Source organism: Callithrix jacchus, chromosome 17 (assembly GCF_049354715.1).
Source record: "Callithrix jacchus isolate 240 chromosome 17, calJac240_pri, whole genome shotgun sequence".
Lineage (NCBI taxonomy): Eukaryota > Metazoa > Chordata > Mammalia > Primates > Cebidae > Callithrix > Callithrix jacchus.
In genome coordinates this window covers 59,626,533-59,636,774 of record NC_133518.1, presented here as the reverse complement: position 1 = coordinate 59,636,774, position 10,242 = coordinate 59,626,533, and the positions used below count along the sequence as shown (strand labels likewise).

General features: G+C 38.5%; 1 long non-coding RNA gene across 1 annotated transcript; it reads left to right on the top strand.

Moving 5' to 3' along the window:
• Positions 1 to 1,263: 1,263 nt before the first annotated feature.
• On the top strand, positions 1,264 to 6,547 carry LOC103788874 (uncharacterized). The gene is made up of 3 exons (XR_614918.5): positions 1,264 to 1,622; positions 3,037 to 3,178; positions 4,223 to 6,547. It is a non-coding gene; the product is annotated as an uncharacterized LOC103788874 (long non-coding RNA).
• Positions 6,548 to 10,242: the final 3,695 nt, after the last annotated feature.

Here is a 10,242-nt window from a genome sequence, read left to right as displayed (position 1 = left end):
TCCAGTAAGAATTTACCCTGTTTTGGATACATTTTGGAATATGAGTCACATCGTCTTCTAATCCCCCTTGGTGTTGGTAGAAGAGTTGGGGGAAAGGAACAGGATACTTAAAAAATATGTTTTATATAGTAGCATAAGTAATAATTTTTAATTTTATCTTCTCACAAAGTTTAAGAACTATAATGAAATAACAAATCTACCCTGTACATTTATGTCAGTTCAACAAATATTTATTTAGAGCCTACAATGATTCAAGTAGTTATATTACAAATGCTTATTAAAGTGTCAATTTTTAAGATGTTCATAGTCTAGCAAAGAAGACAAACATACAAAGAAATGAAAGCAATAAAAGGAATATACACAAGCAACAATAAAGTTTCTTTGAAACCAGATATGTATTATCCTGGTTATCTATTGCTGCATAAGAACAACCACAAATCTCAGTGGCTTTAAATAACTTCTCATCATCTCTCATGGTTTTATGGTTTGGCTATGTTCACCTGGGTGGTTTTGGCTTAGAGCCTTCTATTTGCTGGAGTCAGGTAACAGCTGGGACTGGAGTCATTGAAGACTCAATGGGGCTAGATATCAAATATGGCTTCTTCACTCACACGTCTGACACCTCAATGCCCTGTTAAGTGGTGTCTCCACCTCCCAAAGTAGCCTGGACTTTTTAAATGGATATTCAAAGCTGTGAGAGGCAGGAAGCTGAACTGCTAGGCCCGTTGAAGCCTGTGCCTGTAATAATTACGGCATCATTTCTGCTGTAACTTATTGGCCAAAACAGTCACCGGGCCTGACCAGATTCAAGGGAGAGGAGAAATAAATTTCACCTCTTGACAGAGTCATGACAATGGCAATGTCCAAATGCAAAAGAGCATATGGTGAGAGATATTTTTAGCTGTCTTTGGAAAATACAATCTGCTATAAGTAGTAAAAAAAAAAAAAAAAATAGTAATTAAATGTTTTGGGAAGATGCAGCACCATAAGAAGAGCAATAGGTGAACCAAGTTTTGAATAAGAAATTTCAAAGGTAGAAAGGATGAGAATCAGATCAGGAGAAGCATATTCCAGATACAGTAGAGATGTCCATGTATCTAGAGGGCCGAAATTGAAGCACGATATTTCCCTGACCCTTCGCGGACCTCGTGACAGGGCGCCTGGTTTACTCAGCCCACGGCTCTCAACTCCTTATGGGCTGCAGAGCTTGAGCTAATGAGGAAGGAACTGGAGCGCGTGAGTGCTGGAACCAGCGGCTGCTTCGCTGCTGCTGGCAGAAGCAAACTCTGTGCAGGCCCCTGGCAGCTCCGGATGGGGGTGCCTGTGACCTCCTTGGCCCCAGAGGGCGTATTACAGTGGTCTTTTAGCTCTGCCATTCGTGGTTGGCTTGTGTTAACAGTTCAGTGAGCCCTTTGCCTTGTCGCATGGGGCGGCTGCCCTCCGCCAGCGAGGAAAAAGGGCTAGTGTGACAGCCTTTTGTATCTGCACTTGTGGTTCCAAAGTTCTCGTCTGCAGGAAAAATGAGGTCGCAAGAACGAACTGAAGAATGGTAAATGTGGGGATTTTATTGCCAATGAAAGCAGCTTTCAGCGGGAAGGGGAGCTGAAAAAAGGATGAGACTGGTAGGTAATGTTTCCCTGAAGTCCGGCGATCTCCTGCCAGATTCTTCTCCTCCATCAAGCTGTCCCTCTGAAGTTAGGCCACTTCTCTCAGACGTCTGGCCATAGTCCTGATGCTGCATCTCTGCCGGCTGAGACTGGGGAGGTCTTTATAGGCACAGGATGGTGGAGGGTGGGGTGGGCCGCGGGTAGATTAAGAAAAGGCAACATTCGAGGGGGGAAAACCGGGACGTATTTCTCACTTTGGGCGGTGGTTTCAGGCTTTTCGGCTTGAGGGTGGGGTTTTGCCGGGAACCTGTCCTTTTCTGTCGAGAATTTCTCTGCCCCTTGTCCTTATTAAAAGTACATGCTGGGTGTCATATATATATACACACACGCAAACACACACACACATATGCATACATATATGTATATATACACACACATATACAAAAATATATGACATGTATGTATATAATCATGTTTTATAATATGATTATATACATATACATAATCATATATACATATAATCATATATATGTATATAATCATATGATTGTAAAACACAAAGCCAGAGCTTTGGCAAATGAGACTGGAGAGTCAGACACAGATGGAATAGTGAAGTTATAATTATATATATATATATATATAATTATATATAGATTATAAAGTTATAATTATATCTATTATATAATTCTCAATTATAACTATGTGAGCTTACTATCTACCTGTCATAGTATCTCATTTTAATATTTTTAACAACTCAGTAAGGTAGGTACCATTTTCAGCCCCTTTGACAGCTGAGGACGTAGACATAGAGGGACAATATAACTTTCCCAAGGTCAACCATTTTCAGTGGGGACCAAATGTGAAGAAGAGAGAATGAAATTTTAAAAACCTAGTAGCAGAATCAGAATGTTCCTTTTTAGCTTCTACATTTTTAAAAGAGAGGACATATTTGTATGTATGTAATATCTAGGGAACCAAAACATTTATTTATAGTGATAATGACTTTTTAAAAAACATTATCTTTCAATTTAATTATTTTAAATTTTCTCTGAGTATGAGGCTCACAGGTTGTTTGAAATAAAATTTATTCAGAACTACAAGTCATCATTTGCTTAGACAGAGAGACGAATTAGACTTCTTATCAGTCAGATAAAAAAACAGCTGACAGATCATCTTTGCAGGAAGCATCAGACCTCCAAGCTTGCCTTCTGTTTGTTGGCAACCCTACAAAACACTTCTGTTCTTCTGCGTAGTAGTTTCATCTATTCAACCTACCCTGGTATGCAGGGAACCTATTTAGGCCTCCAAGCATATGCAGTCTAGAGGAGATGAATCTGAATGTGCAGACCTGGGTGCAAAGTAATAGGAGACTTGAGAGTATGAGTTTCTACAAAGCAATGCATTGTTATTTTTTTCTCTCTTTCTTCAGCTGTTATTTTGTATCCTGTTGTGATAACAGAACGCACTTTGGTCATAGCGGGAATAAAGCTTCAGGAGACATATCTACTGAAAAAAAAAGATGGAAAGAATAAAAGAAAAAAGGATCTGGGCTAACAACCAGCGTTCATGAGGTAAATACTTCTCTTTTACACTTTGAGACATATTGTGTGGGACAAATTGAAACAACATGATCAAAAACCTTTCATACTCACAACGGGAAGCCCTAGGCTAGAGGGGGAATTCTTGTGAACTCCTTGGGCAGATACCGTTTGAGGGGTCCCCTTAAATACTTTGTCGCTTCTCAGTGAACTCATGTCCATTATGTACTGGGGAAGAAATCTGTGGGAAACTTGATGTGTCATTTTCACTTAACCTCCAGCCGTTTCATGAGCCCTTTAACAGATACTGCACCCGTAAGAGTTAGCTGGAAGGTGGGTTTTCCTTCAAAACAGCTTGGAAACTATGGGAATAAAACTGGCAAAAAATTCCTCACTTGATTGAAAGGATTAAAAAAAAAACTTCCTTTTTCATTTTCCCCCTTTTCCACTGGTTTTATTCTAATCAGATGGATTCAGTGCCCGGAACAAAACAAAGAAAGTACAATTGTATGTTTATTTTTAATAATGGGAAATGTATTATGGGAGATGTGGAGGAAGTAATTTACTTAGATCTAATATTTGGGGTTCTAACTTGATCCTTGGGAGAAAGAAGCCTTAACCTAATTAGCAACTGCCTTCTGAGCAAGGTGGAGCGCTACATGAGGGAGGAAATACAAAACATTTTCGTTGGCCGCATTCTCTTTTCTTAAAGACCTTGGTTCACATGAATAATTTATGTAGGCCAAAGGAAACAAAATCCTCCTCCTTCCCTGAGGTCAGGAAAACTGAATTACTTTAAGATTATTTAGTGTTATTATTATCATTTCTGGGTCACTCAAGCCACAGACCTGCATTTTTAGCAGTAAGATATAATTCCCAGTTTTACTCTGTTTTTCTTTGTGTTGAACAAGCCATGCAAAATGTTGGGATCTGTTTTAGAGGTTGGAGTGGAGCAGATCCAGGGGCCAGAAGCCAAAATAGCCACAGAAAAAATGTCAGAACTAACTTGAAGGCAATTCATGGTCATGTTTTTAGCAGTTCTGGGCATATTGTTTGTAGTGTTTCTCTCATGTCAAGGTTTTATGAAAGAGTTAATTACCTGTGTTGATGCAAGACATAGCAACATGTGATATAGACCCAAGGCAGCAGAAAGAACTGGCAGAAAAAAAGGCAAGGAAGAGAAGATCTCATGTATGAGCTCAGATACAGTCCCAAGGGGAAATTGGAGAGGACAGCATAATCTGGACCAGAATAAAGCTGTCTAACCGTACCAAGTGAAGCTTGAATAAGGAGGCTACATGTCTGGTGTTAATCTTATGCTCAACGGTAAGTGTAATCATTTGGCACACTGTGTAGGGGCCATAGGCTCTTCCAAAACCTCACTCTAGGCTAGGGAGTTTCCATCAGATATCTCATTCTCTTTGAGCCCAGAGTGGCCAATCATGCAAGCAGTCAGTGTAGGCAAAAAGTGACAGACAGACATTCACAAGATTACAGTGAAAGTTCCGGCTAAATACTACGTTAAGGGATAGTTATCAATCCCTAGTTTTAATGCTGTTAGACACATTTGAAGCAGGGGAAGTATTTCACAGCCAAAAGTATAACTTTCTTCTTACAAATCCCAGTTTTATTCTGTTGAGCAGAGATCAAAGGAAAAACATTTGAATTTTTCCACCTACATTTCTGGTCAAGCACTATCAGCTTTTATAACTGGATTTGACAACCACTCTAAAAATAAGCAAAATAAAAATAAATAAACTTTGAGAACTTAGTTGGATATATTCTCAGAGGGAATTCTGTAACCACCTCAAATCTGGCTGTTTGCCACTCTGAGATTGAAAACAAAAGAGGTTAGGTGTGGTGAAAGAAAAGTTTTATTAAGTGAAGGCTAGAAGTCGGGAAATGGCCAGGCTTCTGCCCTTAAAAACCATTTCCAATTTTTGGGCAGAGCTAAGGGATTTAAGAAGGAAACAAGTAGGAGTGATCCGGGAGGGTGTAGGTCTGCATGTCCTATTCTTATGAATAATCTTATGCATGTCTTCTTATTTGAATGATCTCTCATCTGAAGGTTTGGTTGGAATCACCTTGACTTTGGCCAGATTGTGCTGGACTAATTGTTTGTGACTCCTCCTAAGTGGGAGGATCCTGCAGCTGGCTCTCTGTCCTGGTTTGTTTCTAAATTGGCCCCTGGAATTTCTAAGCAAGCACATAATTAAATAAGTGAGCACTTTGCATAGGAGTTCTCGGCCAGAAAGAAAGGGAAGCAAACAGTTCTAAAGTATACAAGGCTAAATTCTGAGATTAAGAAGGAAAGGAAAAAAAAGTTTCAAAATGCATTTTGAAGCTAAGCTACTCAGTTACAATTCCAGTAAGTAGAGAAGGAATGAGAAGGAATGGTGCCTCTGATGAATGGTGCTCCAGGTCAAGAACATCCTCCATAATAAAGCTGTCTGTTGAAGTGAGGGAACTGAAAGCATCCACAGGCCAATCACAGACCCCATCAAATTGGCGGTCACTTGAGAAACACCTAAGCACTCAAGATTGCTTATTTTCACAGCTTTGAAGGTGACTCAGCTCCTCATATATAATAAGCCTAAACAACTAGGCCCTCTTGTGACCAGTCTGTGTGGGTTGATGGAGTGTCAGAGTGTCAGAGACACTCCATAACAAAGAGCTGAAAGGAAGTCACCACACACAGGCTTAAGGAGTATAGAAAATGCTTTCCAACATCTGGGAATCCTATAATTGGAGCTGGAAAAACAGAAACTTTGCGATGACCAGGCTGGGATATAATTTCCACAAATTGGAAGTTTTTTGGAAGCAGCGGTTCAGAAGAAGGTAAAGAGGCCATGCCATAGATGATATTAATCATGACAAGTGGCCTTTGTCACAAGAGAATAAAGGACTGGACAACTATCTACATGTGTGTGTCTGAAGTCATATAAACCTTATATGCGTCATTCCTAAATACCTTTGTATTCATTTCTACAAAAGATATTTATTGGGAAGTTATGATAAACCTGGTTAAAGTACTGAAAACTATGAGACACATAAAGTAATCAAGGTCAATTTCAGAAGAAATAAAACCTCCTTTTTCTAATGTTTCACTGAGAATCTTAACCTCTGACTTAAATTGCTCTTGAAAGAAGATCATGAATAAAATTTAAACTTGACTGGAACAAAATGTAGGCTGTGAATTGTGTATTTTGGCAGAGAAAATCACCTTTACCCCAAAGAATATTTGCACCCTCCCAAAAGTTATTATTAACTGGAAAACTTAAACATGATATGAATCATTTTTTCAATTAAAAAATAAAAACCTACTGAATTTTTCTTATCCTGCTTCTCTCTGATTCTGAACATATTTTTCCTAAAAAACATGTAACGGAGTACCTAGTATATACCTGGTGAAAATAATAAAAACTGTGTGAGATACAGACTGATGTAATCTCTATGCCGGAAGCAAAACATAATTTGTATTTTTAAGGCCTTGATTTCTTCTCCTTTATATTTAGAAAGTACTATTACAGCTTTAAAATGCTTTAATGCATAATTATCATCATTATATTATCATTTGAGGACTTAGTATATACCAGACCCTGTCCTAATTAATTTATGTACATTACTTTTCTTTTCCTTTTTTTTTTGTTTTTGAGACGGAGTTTCGCTCCTGTTACCCAGGCTGGAGTGCAATGGCGCGATCTCGGCTCACCGCAACCTCCGTCTCCTGGGTTCAGGCAATTCTCCTGCCTCAGCCTCCTGAGTAGCCGGGATTACAGGCACGCGCCACCATGCCCAGCTAATTTTTTGTATTTTTAGTAGAGACGGGGTTTCACCAAGTTGACCAGGATGGTCTCGATCTCTTGACCTCATGATCCACCTGCCTTGGCCTCCCAAAGTGCTGGGATTATAGGCGTGAGCCACTATGCCTGGCCTATGTACATTACTTTTCTAAATGCACATGACCATTCCTTGAGTAGTTACTATTAGTATCCCCAATTTTCTGACACAAATTTTTAAAAAGTTGAGATCCAGAAAAGGATTAAAGCAGCATAATACTGTAGGCAAGAGCGGTAATCCAGTTCTCTTTTTCTACCTATCCCAGCTTCCAGAAATTACTGATACATTTAGTCAGTTAAGATAAATCATGAAAACGATGCTTGTTCACTTGGGAACTTTTCCAATCCTTAAAGGCTAAAAGAGGTCCTGTCTGGCTAAGAGTAAACTTTTATTAACACGAAAACATGTATTAAAGATGTCAAAACTACATTGAGATACCATCTCATGCCAGTTAGAATGGCAATCATTAAAAAATCTGGAGAAAACAGATGCTGGAGAGAATGTGGAGAAATAGGAACACTTTTACACTGCTGGTGGGAGTGTAAATTAGTTCAACCATTGTGGAAGACAGTGTGGCGATTCCTCAAGGACCTAGAAATAGAAATTCCATTTGACCCAGCAATCCCATTACTGGGTATATATCCAAAGGACTATAAATTGTTCTAGTATAAGGACACATGCACACGAATGTTCATTGCAGCACTGTTTACAATAGCAAAGACCTGGAACCAACCCAAATGCCCATCAATGATAGACTGGATTGGGAAAATGTGGCACATATACACCATGGAATATTATGCAGCAATCAAAAATGATGAGTTCGTGTCCTTTGTAGGGACATGGATGAATCTGGAGAACATCATTCTCAGCAAACTGACACAGAACAGATAATGAAATAACACATGTTCTCACTCATAGGCAGGTGAAGAACAATGAGAACACATGGACACAGGGAGGGGAGCACTACACACTGGGGTCTATTGAGGGGAATAGGAGAGGGACAGCGCAGCTGAGGGGAGCTGGGGAGGGATAGCATGGGGAGAAATGCCAGATGTGGGTGAAGGGGAGGAAGGCAGCAAATCACACTGCCACGTGTGTACCTATGCAACTATCTTGCATGTTCTGCACATGTACCCAAAAACCTAAAATACAATTAAAAAAAATAAATAAAGATGAAAACCACTATTTATTGCCTTAACTATTGTGGTTGCCAGCCACTGGTTTTCTGAGTTCACTCAGGACATACATTTTAGTCACTCATCTAATACTTAGCAGAGGATTACTCATTTATTCATACAGAGAGCCGAGAGAATCAAATATATTCAAGCCATAACCTTCTTGAGGTCTAAACAATGTCAGCTTCTAGGCACATGAACACAAGTCATTTATGATTCATTTCTACATATTTTTAAACAACAACTAAAATTGTGCTCACTCTTTCAATAAATATTGAGTTATTGCTTTGTACCAGGCAATCTACTATGAGTTAGCACTTTAGTGATAAATAAGATAACATTTCTATTCAAGAAGAAGAGAATTTCGGAAAAGGAAAACAGGAAAACCAAAGACCCTGAAGCAGAAATAAGTTTTATATGAAACAAAACAAAACAGAGAGGAAGTGACTGTGGAAGCAGGGAGACAAATTAGGAGGTGGTTACAGTTATTAAGAGAAACACTTGGTGGCTTCAACTGTAGCAAGAGGAATAGTGAGATCTGAACACATTTTTCAAAATTAAACTAATGTGATTGGCTGATATCAATGTAAAGGTAACTCCTGGGTTTTTAGGAGCTTGGCAGAAGCTGTCATTTGCTAAGAAAAGAAGCAGGTTTCCTATGGGATAAAATAAATCAACAGTTCTCTGTGAGCCATGTTAAGTATGAGATGTCCATTGCAGTAGAAATGTCACACAGGCTTTTGGATCTATTACCCTAGTGCTCAAGAATCAAGTCCGGGCTACAATGTGCTACATGCTAAAGACACAGCCTAAGTATGTTCTCTGTTCTCAAGGGCCCTGAATCCAGTGTGCTTTGTTGGAAATGATCTTTGCTGTTGGTAACCAAGCTCTTGTTTATTTCTCCACTAGTTACTTATCTTTATAAGGGCAGGGATCTTATTTTACACATCTCTGAAACTCTACTGTTTAACATATAGAAGATACGTATTATATTTTTGTTAAGGTGGGCTGCATATAATCAGCCCAAACAGAAAACTAGTGGACTGAGACATTGACAAATGCATATAAGGAGGAAAATGATATAAGGTTTGGCTTCTTCTTTTCAGGAGATTAAACTTGAGATGAGGCAAGAGAATACATTCTTCAAAAACTGGAATTTAAGAGAGTATATAATGAATGCCAAATATATATAAATAAAAGATTTGTAGAAGATAAATGGAGAGGAAGATATTTGAAGTTTGTGTGACTAGGAAAAGCGTCAATGAGTCATAAGTCTAGACTTGGTTTTGGGGACATAGGTAGGAATCAGAGGATTGTTGAGAAATTTGCATGATAACATATACCAAATCATATTCTTACAAAGGTAGACAGTGTAGGATATTAATTTGAACAACTAACAAAATGGAACTGATTGAGCTAGGCTATATGGTATTAAAGAAATATTTAGAATTTGTCATATATACAAGACCACTTGGTGGAGGGCTCTTCAACCAAGGTTTGTGGAATGAGGTCTTAGAATACACCAACTCACTATCTCAACTTCGGTAGAATAAACCTCAGTGATGCAATAGAGAAGTAGACATTGCCAAAATGCCAGGAATCTAGTTACTTTATAAAATCATCCTCACACCCACAGACTTCTACTATCAGGTATATCACTTCCCTCAATGCCAGAAATGCCATCATTAAAGGATCATTCCTTTAAGCCTAGAGTGCACATTTGTCTTTCATTAGAATCTACACTCTAATGCATTCGGCTCTAATGTTTTACGGGACATACACTGATGGTTGTAAAATATTCAGCATAAGATGGCTAAGTAGACTTCTACATTTGAGAGGAAAGTTGAAAAAGGTGTCCAGGAAACTAGACAGCTCCATTTTGCTCTGGGATTAATATCTTGTCCTCCCCTCTGAGTTCTATAAAAATATTCTCTCACAATCAAAGAGAAAATTTCCTTTCAAAAATGCAACATGTTATCTAAATAGTGTTCATATTATATTTTAAGAAAATCCTTTTTTTTAATCACTTCATTTGTTTTTAAGATATTTGTTAAAAGAGTGGAAAACAAATAATAGATTTCT